Here is a 25,908-nt window from a genome sequence, read left to right as displayed (position 1 = left end):
ATTCACCTGGGAGATCACCTAGTCAAACCTCATTATCTTAAAGCAGAGAAAACAGGGATAGAGATGCAATGGACTGTCTAAGAGTCACTAAGTAAAGGCAAAGCCATGAATAGACTCTCGGTCACTTGACTTCTTGTCCAATGTTCCTTCCTTGCATGTAGCTCATCTTTTCAATCCTATGAGGTTACAGGAAGGGGAGGGAAAGGGAACCCTCTTTGTTTTATATATTAATATATAAAATATACATATACACATGTATACATGCATGTATATATACACCTACACATAATATATATTACATATATTTGGATATACTTTTAATTTTTAATATATAATAATATTTAGTATATAATAACAAAGTATTGCTAAAAACTAAAGACCCATACCTGAATGATATGTTTATTGATATAAAAGGACCTGTATTCAAATCCTGGCTAAATATCACAGCAATTCCTTCTTTCCCTAGTAGGGCAGTTTTTGGTTATCTGAGAACTGGACCCTAAAACACAAAAAAATCTGAAGCTGGTAAAGAAGTCAGTCTGAAAATTACTACTATGTAATTTTAGGAAACCTATTCCCAGGCCCCCAGGATCCTGGAGAAAATAATGGGACACCCTGACAGCTGATGGGCATGCATACAACACATATCTCTTAGTTCTAAACAGTCTCCAACGATAACATCTTTCAGTCGTTCAGCAAATAATTATGTAGCATGGACTATGCAGGACACAATGGTAGTACAACTAGAGATTCCAACTCAGAATTCACAACCTAGTGGGGAAAATTGGTATGCAGACTTCTAACTACATCTAATACGGGAAATACCAAAAAGGAGACACTTACAAAGTTCATGGAGCACAGATGCAGATACTAGGGTGAGGTCAGAAACCATATCCTCTTTAGAATTACTGCATATTTATTGTCTAATATATATATATATAATATACAATATATAAAAATACTATATATATATATATATATATATATATATTTCCTTCTCCCCTTTGCACACATACACTTTTTTTTCAGTAACCTGTTTTTCCAACCTAAGATAAAACTGTTGAGAATTGAGCTGTGTCTTGCATGGACAATGTCCACAAGTGTGGATAAGAAGAAATGTTCCTCTGATATCACCAAATAGCTGACATTGTTGCTTTGTGCTGTAGACATCCATATACCTGGCCTGTAAATTAGCCGTCATGAAACCCCCATTTCCGTGCCGTAGGCCCCACATCAGAGATACTGCAAAGATCTGCAAGATGATCCTACATGACTTGAGAACCAGATAAAGGGCATGTATGCAAGTAAGGTATGGCTCAAAGTACAAGGATAGGTTATGTCATTTTCACCACTCTGAAGCTAATGATAGAAAGAAGGGTCAAACCCATCCATTCTTCCTTTATAAGAAATTGAGATCAGAATGTATAATCACATGCTCAGAGCCAGTCACCTCCACTTTTGGGGTTCATATAGAATATTAAGTGTCACCTTTTTTGGAAAATGAGTTAATGTTATCTAACGTTGTGCTTCTCAACACTTATTGTGAATCAGAATTACTTAAGAGAATTACTGATGCTTGGGACACGTGTTGATTTAACTGTTCTTGATAATAAATACACCAGATACTTCTAATATGCAACCAACTTCGAGAATCACCAATCCAATTGAAAGGTCATGCCCCAAATATGATCAGGATACTTAGAAAGCTCCTAACCTCTTAAGTTAGGTACATGAATAGAAGGTGCGCCTAACCAAAGGAGGTGACAGTCACGATGAACTTCAGAGTGATTGGGCCATGTTTGGAGTTTGGGGGCAATTCTGGAAATGTAGAGGTTGGAAGTATGTTTGAGGATCAAGCACAATATATAATTTTCTCCATATTTGATTCCCAGACATAAGAGAGTCCCAGCAGGACAGTGAGAACATATTGGAAGCAATTGAAGTAAAACATGAAAGCTGCCCTTAAATGTAAGGAAGGTTCAGGAAAAATAGGAATTAGTTTGCTTGACTCTGCTCTGGAGGATATAACAGTCGCAATCAGTTCATGTAATGAGGAGGCAGATCTCAGGTCTATATAATGGAAAACTCTGTGATTGGATCTGAGATGAAAACAGATGGTCTTAAATAGTAATGAACTCCCTGTCATGAGAAGTATTCTAGAAGACATTCTGTGCGTTTATTTTTCACTTCCCTCCAGCCACAATCTGTGAACTCTTTGAGGTGAAGGGCTTTGCAATACTCTTCTTTATCTTCACTGTATACATTTGTTCTTGGAGCCCACTGTATGTTTGGTAAGGGTTAGTGGAATGCCAAAAATACTAAACTAAACAATTGATATGACATAGGGCTAATTGGTCAGAATGAACACAGACACGTGACCTTATTTATTCAGGTGGTATCTCTTTAGTTTTTGGATCATATGGAGGTTCAGGAGAAACAGGGTGATAGAGTGAAGGGCATGGGTGAGTTTGGAGCAATGATTAAAAATTCTAATATTTTAATATCATCATGCCGATCTATGCATATTTGAAGAATATCAGTCCTATATCATTCATTCATTCATTCATTCATCCATTCATTCATTCTTGAATCAGTCAATCACCCAGTCAATAAAAGCTACAGTTGGGAGATAGAAAATGATAGATTTGGATTCCAGTCCTGCTCTACCATTAACTGGATAGGTGAAATTGAGCACATTATTTCAGCATCCTCTACCTGAGTTTCTTCATGCATAAGCTGAGAACTCTAATCCTGTCCTAAGGTATCAATCATCATGAGCCTTACAGGAAATATCAGATATGAAGTTACATTGCCAAGTTAGATAATTCTGTTCAAATATTGGCTTTGATTACTCAATACGATGTGGATATTTAAATGACTGTTTCCAGATGCAGCCTAATTCACCCCCTCTGAAGTCCACATCATATCTTTCTCTCTTTAGGAAATGAGAAGTTAATTTCCACTCGTGATTACTCCCAACCCAGCCCCACTTTGGAAAGGGATCTCTCCAGTGGCTTCCCTGATGCTACTCCAGTTGCTAAGCAACAGGAGCTAAGCAGGAGCAAAATGTAATTGTCCCAGGAAGGGAATTCCAGGTCTGACAACAACTGGATTGTAGCTTAGGAAACTTTGCCTTTCTGGCTTCAATAAATTCAGTAAAAGAAGCATTCTTGGCATGTGGTTCCTTGTGGATGCTCCAAGAGAGCAGTTTTCACTACTTGTAAGGCAACAAGGTAGGGGGAGGGGCATTCTTCTGAGTTTTCATTTTCTGGCTCCTTGGCAGATTTTTTGTCACTGTGACTTCAGAGTGCCCCAAATCTGCAACAAGATTTGGAATGTCCCCAATTCTAGCTAAGCCTTAGGAGCCCAGCTATAAAGACTTTATGTTTATATCAGTGTGCATGACACAGGAGCCAAAAGGAGATCCCAGAGAAGTATCATGGGAAGATACTGATTCTTCATTCCCCTCCCCAAGAATCTACCTCCTTGGGCTATAACAGGTAGAAGTATGCACAGAAATGTGTTATAGAGACATTTTGTTTAAATTGAGGGGAATTTATGGAAAGGTTACAGGGGAACCTCATGGAAAGCAGATATATGAAGTATAGCTAGGCCTCCTGGGAACGGGGAAGTTGCCAGGCAGCTCCTCTCTCTCTCCTTCTCCAGGGTCACATTGACTCTTTCCTGTATCTATCTATTCTGTCCTTACAGGCACAAATTTTCTCTGTAAGATGCTTGGCTTTGCTCCTTCACAACTTTGGCATATATCTGTGTTTGGTTTCTTTTATACTCCACGATAGCACTCAACTGCAAACGTGTGTGTGTGTGTGTGTGTGTGTGTGTGTGTGTGTGTGTGTGTGTGATTCCATTTTATCATAGAAAAATACCTGATCACCTCCCATGAATCTGAGGTGCATTCCTGGTACCTACAACTGAGGCCAAGGGGTTGGCACACACACGACTCTCCAGCCTTAAGCATTTCTTCAGGAGGACCACAGGAAATGTGGCTACAATGGGGAATGGGCTGGGCTGGCACTCCAGGTGTGTTTAGAATTAAGAGCTAAAACTCCCAGGAAATGTACGTATTTCCAACACTAAGGTCATCTTGTCACATGGGAAGAACTTGAGCTTTGAAGTCAGGCAGGCCTGGGTTTAACTCATCCTGAGAAAAATCTCTCTGAGCTTCAGCTTCTTCATCTGAAAAATAGACCTACTGATAGTAACTTCACCTCTTCAGAGCATTAGTGAAGATTAAGTGCAGTTAAATGAAATAATGTATGATAAGCACCTATATAGCCAAGATTACGTAGATGCTGTAGGAGTACAGGAGATATATGCATACTTATCAGTAAACTTTCATTGAGAACCTACCATATTCAACCTGTACTTAGTATTATGCATATAGAAACCATTAAGAATGTTCTTTACCTTGGCAACTTTCAGACTGGTGAAAGAGATGCATGCAATGTTAGAATCAGGATGGTAATTCTCCTTTTCTTTCCTAGTGGTTGAACCTGAGGAAAAGAGACATTATGAGTTATTCTTTTTTTTTAATTTTTTTAAATTTACATCCAAATTAGTTAGCATATAGTGCAACAATGATTTCAGGAGTAGATTCCTTAGTGCCCCTTACCCATTTAGCCCATCCCCCCTCCCACAACCCCTCCCGTAACACTCAGTTTGTTCTCCCCATTATGAGACTCTTCTGTTTTGTCCTCCTCCCTGTTTTTATCTTATTTTTGTTTCCCTTCCCTTATGTTCATCTGTTTTGTCTCTTAAAGTCCTCATATGAGTGAAGTCATATGATTTTTATCTCTGACTGACTAGTTTCACTTCACATAGACCGTTCAGTTCCATCCACGTAGTTGCAAATGGCAAGATTTCATTCTTTTTGATTGCTGAGTAATACTCCATTGTATATATATACACCACATCTTCTTTATCCATTCATCCATCGATGGACATTTGGGCTCTTTCCATACTTTGGCTATTGTTGATAGTGCTGCTATAAACATGGGGGTGCATGTGTCCCTTCGAAACAGCACACCTGTATTGCGTGGATAAATGCCTAGTAGTGCAATTGCTGGGTCGTAGGGTAGTTCTATTTTTAGTTTTTTGAGGAACCTCCATACTGTTTTCCAGAGTGGCTGCCCCAGCTTGCATTCCCACCAACAATGCAAAAGAGATCCTCTTTCTCCACGTTCTCACCAACATCTGTTGTTGCCTGAGTTGTTCATGTTAGCCATTCTGACAGGTGTAAGGTGGTATCTCATTGTAGTTTTGATCTGTATTTCCCTTATGATGAGTGATGTTGAGCATTTTTTCATGTGTCGGTTGGCCATCTGTATGTCTTCTTTGGACAAGTGTCTATTCATGTCTTTTGGCCATTTCTTCACTGGATTATTCGTTCTTTGGGTGTTGAGTTTGATAAGTTCTTTGTAGATTTTGGATACTAACCCTTTATCTGACATACCATTTGCAAATATCTTCTCCCATTCTGTTGGTTGCCTTTTAGTTTTGCTGATTGTTTCCTTCACTGTGCCAAAGCTTTTGATTTTGATGAGGTCCCAGTAGTTCATTTTTGCTATTGTTTCCCTTGCCTATGGAGACATGTTGAGTAAGCAGTTGCTGCAACCAAGATCAAAGAGGTTTTTGCCTACTTTCTCCTTGAGGATTTTGATGGCTTCCTGTCTTACATTGAAGTCTTTCATCCATTTTGAGTTTATTTTTGTGTATGGTGTAAGAAAATGGTCCAGGTTCATTCTTTTGCATGTCGCTGTCCAGATTTCCCAGCACCACTTGCTGAAGAGACTGTCTTTATTCCATTGGATACTCTTTCCTACTTTGTCAAAGATTAGTTGCCCATACATTTGTGGGTCCATTTCTGGGTTCTCTATTCTGATCCATTGATCTGAGTGTCTATTCTTGTGCCAGTACCGTACTGTCTTGATGATTACAGCTTTGTAGTATAGCTTGAAGTCTGGGATTGTGATGCCTCCTACTTTGGTTTTCTTTTTCAAGATCGCTTCGGCTATTGGGGGTCTTTTCTGTTTCCAAACAAATTTTAGGATTATTTGTTCCAGCTCTGTGAAGAATGCTGGTGTTATTTTGATAGGGATTGCATTGAATATGTAGATTGCTTTGGGTAGTATCAACATTTTACCAATATTTGTTCTTCGTATCCAGAAGCATGGAATCTTTTTCCATTTTTTTTGTGTCTTCTTCAATTTCTTTCATAAGTTTTCTATAGTTTTCAGTGTATAGATTTTTCACCTCTTTGGTTAGACTTATTCCTAGGTATTTTATGGTTTTTGGTGCAACTGTAAATGGGATCAATTCCTTGATTTCTCTTTCTGTCGCTTCATTGTTGGTGTATAGGAATGCAACCGATTTCTTTGCATTGATTTTATATCCTGCAACTGTGCTGAATTCATGAATCAATTCTAACAGTTTTTTGGTGGAATCTTTTGGGTTTCCATATACAGTATGTCATCTGCAAAGAGTGAAAGTTTGACCTCCTCCTGGCCAATTTGGATACCTTTTATTTCTTTGTGTTTGATTGCAGAGACTAAGACTTCCAATACTATGTTGAATAACAGTGGCAAGAGTGGACATCCCTGTCTCGTTCCTGACCTTAGGGGAAAAGCTCTCAGTTTTTCCCCATTGAGGATGATATTAGCGTTGGGTCATTCATATATGGCTTTTATTATCTCGAGGTATGCTCCTTCTATCCCTACTTTCTTGAGGGTTTTTATCAACAAAGGATGCTGTATTTTGTCAAATGCATTCTCTGCATCTATTGAGAGGATCATATGGTTCTCATCCTTTCTTTTATTGATGTGATGAATCATGTTAATTATTTTGCAGATATTGAACCAGCCCTGCATCCCAGGTATAAATCCCACTTGGTCGTGGTGAATAATTTTTTTAATGTATTGTTGGAGCCCATTGGCTAATATCTTGTTAAGGATTTTTGCATCATGTTCATCAGGGAAATTGGTCTATAGTTCTCCTTTTTAGTGAGGTCTCTGTCTGGTTTTGGAATCAGGGTAATCCTGGCTTCATAGAAAGAGTTTGGAAGTTTTCCTTCCATTTCTATTTTTTGGAACACTTTCAAGAGAATAGGTGTTAACTCTTCCTTAAATGTTTGGTAGAATTCCCCTGGAAAGCCATCTAGCCCTGGACTCTTGTTTTTTGGCAGATTTTTTATTACTAATTCGATTTCCTTACTGGCTATGGGTGTGTTCAAATTTTCTATTTCTTCCTGTTTCAGTTTTCGTAGTGGATATGTTTCTAGGAATTTGTCCATTTCTTCCAGATTGCCCATTTTATTGGCATATAATTGCTCTTAATATTCTCTTATTATTGTTTTTATTTCTGTTGTGTTGGTTGTGATCTCTTCCCTTTCATTCTTGATTTTATTTATTTGGGTGTTTTCCTTTTTGTTTTTGATCAAACTGGCTAGTGGTTTATCAATTTTATTAATTCTTTCAAAGAACCAGCTTCTGCTTTCATTGATCTGTTCTTCCGTTTTTGTTTTTGGTTTTTTTTGGTGTCGATAGCATTACTTTTTGCTCTAATCTTTGTTATTTCCTGTCTTCTGCTGGTTTTGGGTTTTATTTGCTGTTCTTTTTCAGCTCCTTAAGGCATAAGTTTAGGTTGTGTATCTGAGGTCTTTCTTCCTTCTTCAGGAAGGCCTGAATTTCAATATACTTTCCTCTTATGACCGCCTTTGCTGTGTCCCAGAGGTTTTGGGTTGTGGTGTTATCATTTTCATTGACTTCCATATACTTCTTAATTTCCTCTTAAACTGCTTAGTTAACACATTCATTCTTTAGTAGGATGTTCTTTAGTCTCCAAGTATTTGTTACCTTTCCAATTTTTTTCTTGTAGTTGATTTTGAGTTTCATAGTATTGTGGTCTGAAAATATGCACGGTATGATCTTGATCTTTTTGTACTTACTTAGGGCTGATTTGTGTACCAGTATATGGTCTGTTCTGGAGAACATTCCATGTGCACTGGAGAAGAACGTATATTCTGCTGCTTTAGGATGAAATGTTCTGAATATATCTGTTAAGTCCATCTGGTCCAGTGTGTCATTCAAAGCCATTGTTTCCTTGTTGATTTTTTGATTAGATGATCTGTCCATTGCTGTGAGTGGGGTGTTGAAGTCTCCTACTATTATGGTATTACTATCGATGAGTTTCTTTATGTTTGTGATGAACTGATTTATATATTTGGGTGCTTTCACATTTGGTGCATAAATGTTTACAATTGTTAGGTCTCTTGTCTATAGACCCCTTGATTATGATATAATGCCCTTCTGTATCTCTTGATACAGTCTTTATTTTAAAGTCTAGATTGTCTGATGTAAGTATGGCTACTCTCTTTCTTTTGTTGACCATTAGCATGATAGATGGTTCTCTATCCCCTTATTTGCAATCTGAAGGTGTCTTTAGGTCTAAAGTGGGTCTCTTGTAAACAGCATATCGATGGATGTTGTTTTCTTATCCATTCTGTTACCCTATGTCTTTTGATTGGACCATTGAGTCCATTGATGTTTAGAATGAGTACTGAAAGAAATGAATTTATTGCCATTATGATGCTTGTAGAGTTGGAGTTTCTGGTGTTCTCTGGTCCTTTCTTATCATTGTTGCTTTTGAAATATATATATTTTCATCTTTTCTCCCCTCAGAGAGTCCCCCTTAAAATTCCTTGTAGGGCTGGTTTAGTGGTCACAAACTCCTTTAATTTTTGTTTGTCTGGGAAACTTTTTATCTCTCCTTCTATTTTGAATGACAGCCTTGCTGGGTAAAGAATTCTTGGCTGCATATTTTTCTGATTCAGCACACTGAATATATCCTGCCACTCCTTTCTGGCCTGCCAAGTTTCTGTGGATAGGTCTGCTGCAAACCTGATCTGTCTTCCCTTGTAGGTTAGGGACTTTTTTTCCCTGGCTGCTTTCATGATGCTCTTCTTGACTGAGTATTTTGTGAATTTAACTATGTTATGCCTTGTTGATGGCCGGTTTTTGTTGAATCTAATGGGGGTCCTCTGTGCTTCCTGGATTTTGATGTCTGTGTCTTTCCCCAGCTTAGGGAAGTTTTCCCCTATGAGTTGCTCACATAACCCCTCTACCCCTATTTCTCTCTCATCCTCTTCTGGGACCCCTATGATTCTGATGTTGTTCCTTTTTAATGAGTCACTGATTTCTCTAATTCTTAAATCGTGCTCTTTTGCCTTAATCCTCTCTTTTTTTTCTGCTTTGTTATTCTCTATAAGTTTGTCCTCTATATCGCTGATTCTCTGTTCTGCCTCATCCATCCTTGCTGCTGCTGCATCCATCCATGTTTGTAGCTCAGTTATAGGATTTTTAATTTCATTCTGGCTATTTTTTTACTTCTTTTATCTCTGCAGAAAGGGATTCTAATCTATTTTCAACTCCAGCTAGTATTCTTATTATCGTGATTCTAAATTCTGGTTCAGACATCTTGCTTGTATCTGTGTTGGTTAAATCCCTGGCTGTCATTTCTTCATGCTCTTTTTTGGGGTGAATTCCTTCGTTTTGTCATTTTGAAGGGAGAAAAGGAATTAATGAAGTAGAAAAATTAAAATTAAAAAAATTTAAAATTAAAAAAATATTGAAATTAAAAAATTAAACACATACACATACACACAAAAATAGAATAAATGATGCTAGATTCTAGGTGTGCTTTGTCTGGGTGTCGAAAGTGGTTTGACAGATTAGAGAAAAAAAGGGGGAGGGAAGAAAAAAATTAAAAAATTAAAAAATTTTAAAAAAAGGAAATAATTTGAGAATTTGAAAAATGAATACACTGAAGTAGACTAAAATGAGATGATGGGAGTAAAATAGAATTTGAAAAAATATACACAAAAGTAAAGAATAAAGTAGAAAAAATTAAAGAAAATTAATAAAAATTAAAATAAATATGAATCATTTCTTTTTCTGTATTCAAGAAAAAGAAAAATGATAAAGAAAAAAAGATTAAAAAAAATAAAGAAAATAAAGGAAATTGTTTGAAAATTTGAAAAAGTGAATACACTGCAGTAGACTAAAATAAAATGATGGAAGTGAATAGAATTTGAAAAAAATTACATAAAAGTAAAAATATAGTAATAAAAATTAAAGTGAAATATTTTTAATAAAAATCGAAATTAAAATGAGTTTTTTCTCTTTCTGTATTCAAGAAAAAGCAGTGTAAAAGAGAAAAAAAAAGAAAGAAAACTGAATAGAGGGGCCTGTTAATAGATTGAAGTAGGACTGAAATTATTTCATTTTCCTCTAGAATCAGTCTATGTAGCGCTTTATAGTCCATAAACTAAGCCAGCAGCGAGACTTGTGTTCTTGAGAGTGAAGTTGGCCCAGTTGGGCGGGGCTCAGTGTAATGGTTCCGTTCTCCACTAGATGGCGCTGCTAGCCAACTGGGGTGGATTGTTGCTGTGCTCATCTGTGCGTATGCGCATGCACGGGACCGGTAAAAATGGCGCCACGCAGCTACCCACTCTCTTCTGGATCAGCAATCGCAGACCCGTCCTCTGTCTTCAGCTTTCATCCACTCCCCACTCTTTCACTCTCCGTGACCAGACCCCAGGCAATACCTCTCTCAAGTTTTGTCTCAGATGTGGCTGTTTTCCCTGGCCCCTTACTTCTGAAGGACTGTGGCTTTGACCTGCTCCGCCTCTTTGTGGGAGGGTCCCACCAAGCAATGGCCAAATGAACAATAGCCGAATGTTGGCTGCACCCAGGAACACTTGCTGGACCCTGCTGCTGCTGGTGCCCCAAGACTACAGCCAGATGCCAGTCTGCCCCAGAAAACATTCGCGAGATAGTGTAGCAGTAGCACTTCAGGGATTATGGAAAATCACAACACACATCTGGCACCAGGCCCCACCCTCAACGATCCTGTTCCAGCACCAACAAGTGTGGCCATCCCCTGGGGTCAGCTGGGACCAGGTGGCTTCAACAGTCTCTACCAAATGTCCTTCCCGCAGTGGAACTGCTCTTCCCCGTGTGGCCTGAGAACCTTCGGGACCCCACTCTGTTCCTGGGGATTTGCGCCTCCCACCAGAGCATCGCCAGGTATCGAGCTGCGGAGTTGCAGCCTTTGCACTCCCCTTGTTTACAGTCTTAATGGAATTTAAACTCTCTCCTTTCTCCTTTTTTCTTTCTCGCTTTTTAGTTTAGTCCCTGCAGCTGTTTCCAATTTTCTACTTTCTCTCCAGCTGCTTTTGGGGAGGGGTGCTTTTCCTGTATTATCCACCCCCCCACCCCATCTCCGTCCTGTCTCCACTCACAAAAAACCTGCCTTCCTGCACCTTCTTGCTCCCCAAGTTCACTTCTCTGTGCCACCTACCTGCTGAATTCTGTGGTTCAGGTTGTGCAGATTATTGTGTTAATCCTCCAGTCAGTTTCCTAGGTGTGTAGGATGGTTTAGTGTTGGTCTGACTGTATTTCATGGATGCGAGACACACAAAAAACTTCCATGCTGTTCCACCATCTTGGCTCCTCCCCCATTACGGCTTATTCTTAACCTCTTACTGAAGAGCAGCTGTAGCTCTTAATAGCAGAAGAGTCCTCTATACACGGCTTTGTCCTACCCTCACGCACTTGCAATCAATTTTGACAGACAACATTATATGTGAACCAGTAAATTCAAAATATAAGAGATAATGCAAACTGTACCTGCTACTCACAAATATGAAGATGTGGAAAGGATTCCCTCAAGTGAAAGAGATTAAGTGAAATGATCTTAAATGTGCTGTATGTCCATACAATGCTATGAAACTAAGAGTTGAAAAGAGAAATCCAAGTAAGCTACAGTTAAAACAGAAGCTTTTATGGTCAGTTTAAACTCCCCAAAAAGAAATATAGGACATAGAAAGTTGGGGCATCCAACCTGTGTAGCTCAATTTTACCACGGAGTATTTTATAAACATCTGGAATTGTCAGCCCATTATTGCTGACTGGAGTTGAGTCTTGGCTTGACCATTGTCATATGAGCATTAGAAAGACCTAATGGTCACAGGGGGAGGACAGATTTTAGAATGGTAGGAGAATGGCCATGAGCAAACATTAATTTGAGCCCTGCCTCTTGGCTAATGGGCTTATTCCAGACTCTAGGATTGGAATCCACAGAGTCAATCTTGATCTCTTAATAGTTAAGCTATTCCTAGCAAAATAAAGTACTATGGATATGGAAACTAGATAGATATTCAAAAATGGTTTTATATCAGACCCAGTTGCAAATGAGTATAAACAAGGGCCGTGAAACTCAACCAGCTGAGGAAGCGGAGACAAACTGCTTAAAGTTACAGAGCTTTGAAGTTTACAGAGCTTTGAAGCCCAGTAGTCTGACTCCAAATCCTGCCCTCCTATCCATGGTTCCATACAAACTGCTCTATTACAGTATTGCCTAGCTAGTATACAGCACAGAGACACCTGGATGATCCTTATATCACTCACCTCTTTAGAATGTACTCAATGAACTTGTTGATTTCAGTCAAAACTAAATGAATCACAGTAACATTGAAACTTCAAATTATAGAGCTGGCAGGTTCGTTAGAAATAATTTGGACCAAGCAATTCATTTTAAAGATGAAAGAAAACTGAGAACCAGAAAGATAAACTGACTTTCCCCAATTTTCATGCAGGTGACAAAGCCAGGTTTAGAAACATTTTGGACTCCAATTTGAGAGCCTTTCTCATTATACACAGCTGCCAGGGCTTGGTTGTGCCCTCTACAGACCAACTCAGATTAAAAAAAAGAGAACCAAGAACTAGGAGGTTCAGCAAGTGAGCACCCTTATAACCTTCAAAACAGGGAAACTTGGGGATGTTCTGTTTGAGAAAACAACTTGACCCACAGTTTTGTGATTGCTCATTTTTATCCGGAATTGTGGCCCAAAGGAAAGAAAATAAGGTTCAGTGCTTCACAATTAGACCAATATTCTCTCAGCAATTACTCTAATTTTTATCTTGTAATAACTAGTGGTAAGAAGACATACTGGAAGAAAAAGTAAAAGAAAAAACATTCAGAGAGGTTAGGAATACATTTTAAATATGAACTTGTATATGGGGTATTTCGAAAATAGTTGATAAATTTTTTTTGTAAAGCAAAATCAATTATTGTAATGTCATATATTCATAATGAAAGATGTAGGACAGATTTATCCATCCATCCATCCATCCATCCATCCATCCATCCATCCATCTTGCAAGCCACTTGGTATAAGGTGTAATGATAGGCACTATGAGAAGTGTAAAGAAGGGTAAGATATTATCTGAGCCTGGGAGACACTCTTATTCCAGACAAGTGCTCATAACCTTTAGTTTCAGGTCTGCAGAGAAGTAAAATGAAGATCATTCTAAGTTCAGTCAGAAATGATGACATAGGACAAGTTGCAGGTTTGCTTATGCAGACCCTTAGTTAATTTTACCAAGGTCACGGACTTCTGGACATATCACATAGTATTATAAGTAAATGAAATCCCTTATCTACAATATTTTGGGTATCCAATTGTTGATTATATTGTTTGTAATCAATCTGTATCATCTGCACTTAAAATTAGGGAAACTGATATTCATAAAGGATGTCCACCAGGCCCTGAAACTTTCCTCAGTTAAACTATGTGCATATATATGTATTTCCCTCCTTGTCCTCAGTTTCTCAACAGTCAATTCCTTCTCTCAATGAGATGGTGTGTGTAAGACAATGAACACAGCGGTTGATACATAGGATGGTGTAGAAGAAGCTTCCAAATTATCTTACCCACTTAGATTTTCTTTTTCTCTCTTCTGTAGGAACTATCATTTCTTCAGGTCACTCAAAATTCTGCTCGTGGTGACATGTCATCATTTGGAGATTATTACTATCTATGCCCAATGCTTTAACCACTGGAGCAACCTGTATATGGTTGCAAAATTGTGATACATAATGCAATTATCTCAAGCCAATATACCCAAGTTTCAAAGAACAAAGGAGAAAAGAAATGAACAAATTAATAAAATTTAATTTTGTTTAACCTTTGTGCATACGATAAAACACTAGTTTGTTTACCTAATACTATTCTTTAAATAAGACTGCCTCCCTATGAAAGTGGTGACTAAATCTTTTCACTCATGTGAAACATAAAACTGATAAAAGGCAATTATATTTCTTATCTAAAGATTTATATATTTGGGGCGCCTGGGTGGCGCAGTCGGTTGGGCGTCCGACTTCAGCCAGGTCACGATCTCGCAGTCCATGAGTTCGAGCCCCGCGTCGGGCTCTGGGCTGATGGCTCAGAGTCTGGAGCCTGTTTCCGATTCTGTGTCTCCCTCTCTCTCTGCCCCTCCCCCGTTCATGCTCTGTCTCTCTCTGTCCCAAAAATAAATAAATGTTGAAAAAAAAAATTAAAAAAAAAAAAAAAAGATTTATATATTTATTAGTTGTGCCGGGGTAGGTGTGAAGAGGGTCAGAGCTTAGTGCTATATTTGTCCTGAAGGTATGGCAGAGTGGGGAAAGCACCCTAAAAGCAATGGACCAGCCACATAAGGGAGGGTAAGCTTCCAACAGTGATATCAATATTTAGTCACCATTTCAATAAAGGGTCAAAGGTAAGAAGACAGAGAATGGTGATAGTGAAACCAGGGTAGCAAAACTCTGAAGGTAGCATCTGCAAGATCTGTTCACGGACTGGGAGAAAGGGGGGATTGTTGGAGTAAGACAGAAACCCAGATCTGGGAAAGGGATACAATGCAAGTCAGGCCACTAGAAATGGTGGTCATAACAGAAGTTGAGCAAATGTGGAATCTTTTGAACTCTTTAAAGAGTGGTGATGTGCAAGAAGGTCTGAAACTCAAGTGGAATGGCACTGGTGGTCAGAATGGAGCCCTGGTCAGGCAGTGAGTCATGTCCAATGATCAGTAAAAGAAATAAAATATTTAGCAGAAGGGCATGTTAAGCTGCTTTAACATTACTTACACAATGACCAGGCTCTAAGAATCACCCTACTGGCTCAAGGGGAGAATAAAGAGACTACTTAAATCCGTCCTTAAATCAGATTGCTTTGATGACTGGAGCAGGATTGAATTTTTATGTGGAAATCAATGTGCCTTTTGTGGAAAGGTGAGGAAGACACCAACAGAAGAATTGAGGTGGCAGGATGAGGGGAGTTGTTTAAAAAGTCGTTATACATTATAAAGATGGTTTCATTTGTGTTAGAAAATAGCTTCTACTTAAGGCCCAGCTTTTAGTTGGTTTAAAGATAAATAATGGAAAATTGGTTCACTTAAAAAAGTCAGAATTATTATGTCACTTGTGTGAATACAAGTGTTCCTTGCCCAGTGGATTTTAAGTGAATCAGGAAAAGAAGCACTTTGCTTCAGAAATTTCAAACTATTTGTTGGATACCAACAACTGCTAGAGATTTTTCTTACCATATATTTCTCTCTTGCTACAACTCTTCCCTAGCAAATGATACCTCCTGAAAACTTCTGTTTAAACTATTTTCTGTATTTTTCACCAATTCCTTCTACAGTACCTAGATAAGATACTTGTCTGCCTAGCTCTTACCACCCTAAAGAAGGGCTGCCAGAAACGTGGGGTCCTACCTAGCCTCACACACTAAGAGTCAGGATACTCTGCCATTGGTGAAAAGGAGAAGCTAAGAAAAAGGTATCAGGCCAATCTAGGACATTCAAAAGTTTTGGCCAGGGGGAGCAACAGCTGGTTTACTCACTGTCTATAGTGGTAGATATCAGATTATTTGCAACCTACAGCCAGGTGCTTCCCCACCTGTATCCCTGTCTACTTAGTTATTGACATTCCCAAGCTCTCTCTACCCTTCTACATGTCTAATGACTAAACAGAATTTAAGGTTAATATTTAGGATGCCTTACGGTAGGCTTTCAGTTACATGGCAGGATAAATAGACTTCCACTTCTGGCTGTAATGAAGTGGCTTGTATCATACCTACCTACCCACTAAAAACAAAGAACATTTGTTTGAAGGCATTTAAAAGCAACCAAGGAAGCCAAAACATGAAGTGCCAGCATCCCCCAAAGAAGGAAAATGCATTGAGGCAAGACTGATATTTTCTATTGTTTTCTCCCTCAAGACATTTGCTGATTCAGAAGCCCTGCAGAGAGCAAGAGTCTGAGAAACCAAGTAGAAAGTAGTACCTAAAAAGTAGAAAAGTTGAGTAGGGTCTGAAGACATCATGGGCTGGGAAAACAAAAAATGTAGTGTAGGACTTCCAAGACAGGTGGGACTTGAATGGCCAGAATCACAAAGAGAAGTACAACAGAGAGCAATAACTCTTGTACTACTTTTCCTCTTAAGAAATGTGATGATCCTTAGGCAGTATGTAGCAAGAGGTTGAGAGGTCAAGAAGAAAACACACTAAGAGGCTAAGAAGCTGAACAGAGCTTTCTGAAGCCAAACTTATGAGAAAAAAATATTATGGTTCAGGCTCTACCAAGAATGAAGGGTCTGGTAAATATTCCCAGGCTTTCATTTGGAATCCTTGAAAGCCCTCATCTTAGGAGGAGCCAGGGTAAATTAAAAACAGACGAGGCCTTACAATAATAGAAGCCCAACTCCAAATGAATTCACTATCTGATTAAATAAAGGTGAATTGCATATAAGAATCAAAAGTACATTCTACCTAAAGAAAAGTAACATCAATCAGAAATTCTGTAGTTTGGGGTTCCTGGTTGGCTCAGTTGGTTGAGCCTCTAACTCTTGATTATGGCTCAGATCATGATCTCACAGTTCATGAGATCAAGCTCCGAGTTGGGCTCTGCACTGATAGCACAGAGCCTGCTTGGGATTCTCTCTCTCCTCTATCTCTACCCCTTCCCTGCTCAAACACTTTCTCTCTCTTTCTCAAAATAAATAAATAAATAAACATTAAAAAATAACTTCTGTAGTTTTTATACACAATGTCTGGCATTCAATCAAAATTTACTATGTATTTGAGGAGGTAAATAAAAGAAAAAAGAAACAATAAAGACTGAGTAAAATTTGATCCATATTTTGGAGTTGTCAGGAATGGCCTATAAAATAATTGGAATTAACATGTTTAAGAAAAGAAAAGTTGCAGAATTTTACCAGATCAATACTTTTCATTTAAAAAAGAAAGAAAGAAATAAAGAAATAGAAATTCTAGAGGAAGAAAGCTCAGTGACAGAGAGGTAGGTCTCTATAAATGGGTTTAATGGCAGATTAGATACAATTGAAGAAAGAATTGGTAAACTGGAAGTGAGGTCAATAAAAGACATCCAGAGGGGCGCCTGGGTGGCGCAGTCGGTTGAGCGTCCGACTTCAGCTCAGGTCACGATCTCGCGGTCCGTGAGTTCGAGCCCCGCGTCAGGCTCTGGGCTGATGGCTCGGAGCCTGGAGCCTGTTTCCGATTCTGTGTCTCCCTCTCTCTCTGCCCCTCCCCCATTCATGCTCTGTCTCTCTCTGTCTCAAAAATAAATAAACGTTAAAAAAAATAAAAATAAATAAATAAAAGACATCCAGACTAAAGCATAAATCAATAATACAGAAAATATATGCATATAACATAAACTATATAGCATTATTTAACATAGTTCAAAAGGTTAAAACATTTTAAAGGTCAGAAAATGATCTATGACAAAATGGAATTAAGTTGAAATTTATAGCAAAAGAGATAACCAGAAATAACATATAATACCCAATGTTGAAAATTAAGCAATATACTTCTAAATAACTCATGAGTCAAAACAGAAACCACAATGATAGAGCTAAGTAATAACTAAAATACAATATATTGAAACTTTTGGAATGCAGCTAATGTCAAACTTAGAGTCAAATTTATAGTCCTAATTGTATGTAATAGAGAAGAATAGAACCTGAAAGATTATTGATCTCATCATTCATCTATAGAAAGTTAGGAAAAAGAACAGCAGAATAAACCTATATAAGTAGAATGAAGGAAGTAAATAATAAAGAAAAATCATGGCAGAAATTAAAAAGACAGCAAATATACAGTAAATTAACAGGCCCAAAGATGGTATTTTGAAAAAGGGTGAGTAGCCTCTCATGCAATCACATGAAGGCTCATGATTCATAAATTTGAAATAATTCTACCAGGTAAAATATACTAGGTCTTCTTACCATTGACCTGCATGCATACATGCATTTCTGAGATGCTTTGAATCTTTGTTTAAATGAGGAAACAGGGGCGCCTGGGTGGCTCAGTCGGTTAAGCATCCGACTTCACCTCAGGTCATGATCTCACAGTCTGTGAGTTCGACCCCCCACATTGGGCTCTGTGCTGACAGCTCAGAGCCAGGAGCCTGCTTCAGATTCTGTGTCTCCCTCTCTCTCTGCCCTTCCCCTGCTCATGTTCTGTCCCTCTCTGTCTCAAAAATAAATAATAAAAAAAAATTTAAATGAGGAAACAGGTGCCTGGGTGGCTTAGTTGGTTAGGCATCTGACTCTTGATTTCAGCTCAGGTCATGATCTCACAGATCATGAGTTTGAGTCCTGCATGGGGCTCAGCACTGACAGTTCAGGGCCTGCTTGAGATTCTTTCCCTCTCTCTACCTCTCTCTCTCTCTAAAAAATAAATAAATAAACTTTTAAAAAAATGGGGAAAAAGCACTGGTTTTTACAACATAATTTTGTTGATGAACTTATTTTTAATTATGTATGTTGGGTTTGTATATATGTGTGTTACATAAATAATATTATTAAATGTATACATACATATTAGTGAATAAAATTTCAATTCAATTCAACAAATATTTTTTGCATTTTCAATGTGTTGAGCACTGGAAGTAGAGCAGCAAGGAATATAGATACAAATCTGGATTCTCTCAAATTTATAGTCTAATAGTCATGCTTATGTGGAGAAAAACAAAAAAGAAGGAACAAACTAAGGGAGGGAGGAAGGCAAGAAGGATATTGTTTTTCATATTTTAGAGACAAAGGCAAGAGGGAATAATTATCTAATTTAATCAGACTTTTATTATTTGTTTTTAACCTCATAACCCTTTTCTCTTTTCTGATTAATTCAGGTTAATTACCAAGTTTGATTTTGTTTGGACTATACTTCTCAACTATTTCCTATCTTTATTTTAATTTTATAACCTAAACATTTTATTATTTTATATATTCCCTTAACATCCTCATTTGAACAGTTTCATGATTCTCAGAAGGAGGGTTCTGAATTGAGTCATGCCTTTTAACATGGTATTAGGTGCAGATTGAGCATTAAATAAACATTTGAAATAAGTAAATATTTGATAATTTTGTATCACCTTATATGCTACACAAAGTACAGAAAACACCTTAGGAGTTAAAATAAAAATTTTTAACATAAATAAATAAATAAATAAATAAATAAATAAATAAATAAATAATTGAAAAGACAGGAAGTGAAAATGGAAAATGCTTATCCTGCACAGCATAGTAGGGATATTGGAGCCTGACTAGACCTACCCTCCCTTCTATGCCATTGTTTACCTTATGTTGTTTCCAATGGGATCTCTTGCTTCCCATGTCTTTTCCCACTCTTCTCTGCCTACCTATGAATGTCAGTATTCTTTTGGGTCTTGCTCAAATCTCATCTCTTCCCAGAAGCCTACCACTGAAGCCATAATCTTCTGAAGCAAAACCATTGTACTTCCCATTTTATCATTTAATGGCTCTTCTAATTTCCTACCTGTTTCTCTCTGTATCTTTCTTCACATATATGTCTTGTCTATAACTGAAAGCCCCTTCAGTGAAGAAGCACGTATATGAGATGCATACCCTCCCACCCACCCACATACACACATGAAACTCTGATGGCTTCTAATCCAGTATTGCCTAATTCTTTTTTTTTTTTTTTTTTTAATTTTTTTTTTCAATGTTTATTTATTTTTGGGACAGAGAGAGACAGAGCATGAACGGGGGAGGGGCAGAGAGAGAGGGAGACACAGAATCGGAAACAGGCTCCAGGCTCCGAGCCATCAGCCCAGAGCCCGACGCGGGGCTCGAACCCACAGACCGCGAGATGGTGACCTGGCTGAAGTCGGACACTTAGCCGACTGCGCCACCCAGGCGCCCCAGTATTGCCTAATTCTTAATAGGACTTGTGACAGATACTGCTAGTTGTGTCCTGATACCAATTCACTCGTTAGTCCTCAACATAATAGTATCTTCACATTTTTTATGAATACTGGGAATAAAGATGGTACTTCCAGCCTCCTTTGCAGCCACATGCGGTCAGGTGATTGTAGCCAATGAATGGTGGAATACGAAATTTCAGGAAATGTCTTTACTAACATTCCCTTTCTCTATTCTAATACCTAGAATGCAGATGCTGACATCTTGGACTATGAGGTTGAGACTACCCACTGTAAAGCAATAAGGTAGAAGGAGTCTGACACTTTGGAATACTATATCAGTACAGAATCATCTACTGGGATTTTACATGAGAAACTACTGTCTTGAAGTTTCCGTTTGTTCAGGGTTTCCTTTACTCACTGCTTAGCCTACTCCTAACTAATCAGCGCTCTTCAGAATGTCATGCTATTATTTCTGCACCTCAATAAGCTCATATGACTTCTTAGTATTTTAATGACCACATTAGATGGAGGTAAAATTTTGTTGTGCTTGAATTCCAAAGTCAGTATACATCTCTTACTTTTGATCTGTTTTTTAATGAGGAAGAATTTATATTATTAAAGGGTCCTACCTAGCCCAAATTATGTTCCTCATCAAATGAAATGACTATCCATAGGCTGATTTAATTGTGTTAAGATACTGTCACCAGAGGTTTCTTGTTAAAATATTAGTTTGTGCCTGAATGAATATCTAACACTTACACATTAGGTTAATGTCCCAGAGGATCTAAAATTGCCAAATAGGGAATATCACTTTTGGTTTTACTTCTAGAATAGTTTTAGTTCTAGAGTAAATATATCCAATAGTTAGCTAAATACATCTCTTATGACAAAGTTTTATGGTGCAAATCATGAGTTATTCTCTAGGGTTTTTCCAGGAATCGAAAATAAGATTTTTAAGCAACATGAGACCCACTCCATACCCACTCCCAGCCTCTTTCTTTAGTTATTATTTTCCCACTTTCTTTTATGTTCCCCAAATTCAAAGTTTTTCAAGAAAAAACTGGTAATTGTGTTAATTCATTTTATACTGTTAATGACTGCCCTTTGATTCACATGATGGTGTTCATTCCCTTCTCTTATTGCATACCTCTTACAGTTGGAGTGATAGCACCATCTGGCCCTACTGTGGTTTAGTAGGGAATTGTTGAGAGTTTTCTTGGAACAGTCTCTGGGTTCCCAATTCAGAGCACTTCTCTTGTATCTTGATAGCATTCTTTTTAGGGACAATCCTTGGGAAAACCAACATTGGGAGGGGAAGGGAAGGGGCAAAACTGGGGTCAGATAAAACCAAAGCATCTGGCCTTGCTGTTCAGGAAACACATTGATTTTCATCAACGGTAGGAAGGGAAACAATAATTGGAAGTGATCCAGCTTTAGTTCTGAATAGGGTAAAAAAGGCCTCTGGAGCCGCCTGGCTGACATGGGTTTGTCATTTAATGAAAAACTCAAAAGTCTTGGGTGGAAGCTAAATAGTTATTGAAAGTGATGGGGAACTGGAAGTTTGTGCTAAACCACCTTTAACATTTATGCTTTATGCTTTTAACTCGCAGATGTTTTAAAGAGTGAATAAAATAAAAGGTAGGAGAAATTCTGGAAGCGAATTGAAGAATTGAAGGCAATGATGAATTGCCATTCCATCCATATGTTGTCTTCATGCTTTGGGTGAATATCATATTGCATAATATGATCTTTATAGAGACTGACCTAAAGAAAAATGTCTCTGAATTTCCCGGATTCATTTGCATCAGTGATAACTGAGTGTAACAGAAAGTTCTTCAGGGCTGTGTAGGTCCAAATTTCAACTTTGTTTCTGACCCTTTAGTAGTTGCATGACCACAAGCTTATTATTTAACATTTTTGAGATTTGGTTTCCTTTTCTATAAATAATATCTGCCTTCATCATACTTATGAAATTTATATAATAAAGTACAGGCAAAACATGTCTAGTACATTGTTCATTTCTAACCCTGTTAAAATGTCTGATTCTCAACCAGAAGCCATTTAGAGCAGGTGTAGAGCTATCCCGTTATTCTATCAACAACTCACCAGCCAGGAACATGCAGAAGCACCAGTGATGATGTCAGGAGTTTTCACCACGGTTCTGAGGCTGGAACATCCAAGGCCATCATCTTTAAACCTAGCATTGTGGGAAAGGCAGACGTCTCTCTGGGCACATCTAAGACTTGGGTTGGCAAGGGATGGAATAGATGGTCTCATGAGGTTTCATGTGTCCTATAATTCTTTACACAGCAAGCTTTTGCTTTTGTTATTTTGTTCAAGCCACTGCAGCAGATCTGACCCAATTTAGCTGTTACCATTTCCTTCTTGCAAAAAAATGAAGCTCAGAGAAGGCCAGGGCTGTTGTGTTCCATAACTTGCTTAATGTTTGCCTGCCTTCTCCCAGCTCCTAAGAACCTTAGACCCAGGCCTCCCAGGCCCTCTCCATAAGTAGTTTGGTTGGATCTTAGAGCTCTTTAATCTCTTCTTCTCGCTGTCTGACAAACTGATTTAATGTTACTTGCAACAAGTGATTACCTATTCTGTGTGAAATGTAGGTCCTGCCCCTCACCCTGAGAGTTCTCTTCCGACCTCTACAGTGACCTGTATTCCCATTCAAGTCAAGTTTCAGAGCTTGCAGAAAGCGTATCACAACTGAGGTGTACAGATCACACAGACTAAAGGGTGGGGCCGTTTGGACAGTAGCATCCATTAATCAACACATTAATTGTCAAAATGGGTTATCAGATCAGCTGTCTGTATCTTTGGAAATCTGAATATCAAAGATAGAGGGGAAGGAGCAGAACACAAGGCTGGCATGGTTAGATAATGGAGAGATGGAAGAAAGACATATGGATTTTGAAGTTCAGTCCCAGGTGAGTCTCTGCAGAGGGACATGTAGAAAGAACCAAGATCAGCATAAGCCAGCTGGTTTCTAGAGGAAAGGACCATAAATATATCATGTTAGTGATTAATTATGGGTGATAGGCATATGGAAAAATGCTCCATTCTTCTTTGTATTTTTCTTTTTTTTTTTAAGTTTATTTATTTATTTTTGAGACAGAGAAAGAGAGAGGGAGGGCAAGCAAGTGAAACAGGAGAAGAGGAGAGAGGAAAAGAATCCCAAGCAGGCTTTGTGCTGTCAGCACAGAGCTCAACATGGGGCTTGATTTCACTAACCATGAAATCATGACTTGAGCCGAAATCAAGAGCCAGACGTTTAATCTGAGCTACCCACGTGCCCCTCTTCTTTGTACTTTTCAAATTCTCAAAATATATAATGTGAGAAATACCATAAGAAAGATAATAACTACACCCTGTAGGAGTTTTAAAGGTTGAATTTCTATGATTCCGTGCTTGACCTTTTGTGTTGAGAGGAAGAACAGAGTGACTGTTGCAGATATGGTCACAGCCTATGTAGGCTTTACTGCCTTCTTCCTGGTTTCTGTATACTAGAGTCACCTTTATTTGTTTGCCTTTATGATACATGTATGTCTATCATTCCACTTTCACCCCTTGAACCCACTTTTTACTCCTTGAGATGTCCCCACTGTAGCATGACATCTTCATTTCACCTTCTATAGCATCATTCTGAATACAATCATGGTTATTTAATTAAAAGACTGTTTATAGAACATTCCTTTTTCTTGGAAGAATATCCCTACATCCACGGATTGAAGTAGAGCCTTGGCCAAGTTTTAGTGATTCAATGCAGGTACAACCCTCAGCCAGAAAGTATAGTTAACTGATTCAGTTCCTCACTATCTTTTGGCTCTATAGAGACACACATTGCCTGAACAACCTTGATCAGATAATTCTGATAATAAATACACATGATCAGACGTGACTAGTGTAACTATCCACTTGGATCCAAAGCTCCTTGTCCTTTCTGCAGCAATTGCCTGAAGCCATGAGTTTCTGACTGGCAGTGGTTGAGTAAACCATGCTATTTCAATCAGCTTCAGGCTGAATCTAGGCAGCTGAAGCCAAAATAATCAATTACCAGGAGGCCCAAGACATGAGCTGGAGTTCTACCTTGGATGCCAAATGTCTGGACCTCTCCTATCCACAGTTACCAAAAAGTTGAGTATGAACATAAGTACCTACTATTAAGTACCCTCTTAATTACTCAACTTACTGTCAGGATCAAATTAGGCTGTGAATGTTGCAGTTCTCTGAAATTTAAAGTGTGGTATATGTGGATAAGGCAATTATCAACAGATTGTCCATTTCATAGTCTCATCAGATCAGTTAATATCAATCAGATCAACCAAGCCTCAGAAGGAGAGAGCTGGTTACCATGTAAAAACAGTCTGCCTAAGGGCCATCCCTGGTGTCCAATTTACCACTTTTCCCCATTTTTACTCCTGTTTAGCCTTGGAAACATTGCAAGTGATTTCCATCTGATTTAGGAAAGTAATGGAGCAAAGAGACTATCTGTAAACATAAAGAATACAATGGGAAACATTATGTGTGTATATAAAGAAAGAGAAATAAAACCAGGCAAAAAAACTTTACAGCTTGTCTCAAAAGAATTATAAAATTAGTGGATGAAGGGTATGTTGTTACATTTTTATATTTGCATTTTGCCAATGGAAGGCCTCATAATATTTTTACTGTACTTGTAGATTTGGCTCTTCTGCCTGTCACATGGATTGAAAGCTGAGTCTCCAGAACTGGGGGCTGCTGAGAGGTGAGCCGATTCAAGGGATGGGAGAAAGTCTGAAGTGGTGATGGGCCAGCCTCCTTCAGCATCTTTGCCTGGTGCAAGGCTGAGCAGGTGCATGGCATCAGGTCTGCTGATGCTGTTCATGGCAAAGCTTTAATCAGACTCTCTTAAAGATGCTTTTCTTTGGAACACAGTCTCACTCTCTATTCTACTCATTTGCACACCATCTCAAGAAACAAAACAAACCCAAAACAAAGCAAAAGTTAATTAAGATAGGGCTTTATGATTCCAAGCTTGATGCTTATTCTTTATTGCTCTGATTTGCCATTCTAATTCTTTTGAATGATTTATTTCTCAATGTGTGGTTTATATTTGAAGAAATTTTGTTTCTGCATTGCAAAGTCTGTTAATCTCTTTATTTGGTTTGCTATGGACTGGGTTGTTTACCCCCAGTTTTCATACATTGAAGCCCTAACCCCTAATGGGACTATTTTTTGGAGATAGGGCTTCTAGGAGATAACTAAGGTTAAATGAGGTCATAAATGCAGGGCCCTAATCTTATCAAATTGGAGCTCTATAAGAAGGGGAAGAGATCTCTCTCTCTCTCTCTCTCTCTCTCTCTCTCTCTCTCTCTCTCTCCCCCTCCCTCCCTCCCTGTCCTCTCTTTTGCATATGAGGACACAGTAAGAAGGTAGCTGTCTTTAAGCTAAGAAGAGAGCTGTCATCTTGATCTTGGACTTTCAACCTCCAGAACTGTGAGAACATAAATTTCTGTTATTTAAGCCATCCAGTCTATGGTACTTTGTTGTGGGAACCAAAGCTGACTGACACACAGTTAAATTGCTTAGGCTTATTTGTTCTTAATCAATTAACAAGAATCAACTTGGTTATTCAACTACAAAGCCCCTTCTGTTTCTCAAATAAGCTGCTTATACCTTCAGAAAACAAGAGGGTAGTTTTTAGTTGATTCTGTAGCTTTGTACCCTAAGGGGTTGTATAGCTTGACAATGTTTGCCCAGTGATGAATATCAAGGTAGGCCTAGTGCCTGAACCTTCTGAATCTTATTCTAGTGTGCTTCACTCTATACCACAAAC

Source organism: Felis catus, chromosome D3 (assembly GCF_018350175.1).
Source record: "Felis catus isolate Fca126 chromosome D3, F.catus_Fca126_mat1.0, whole genome shotgun sequence".
NCBI classification, from domain to species: domain Eukaryota; kingdom Metazoa; phylum Chordata; class Mammalia; order Carnivora; family Felidae; genus Felis; species Felis catus.
This window is presented reverse-complemented; position numbering follows the sequence as displayed.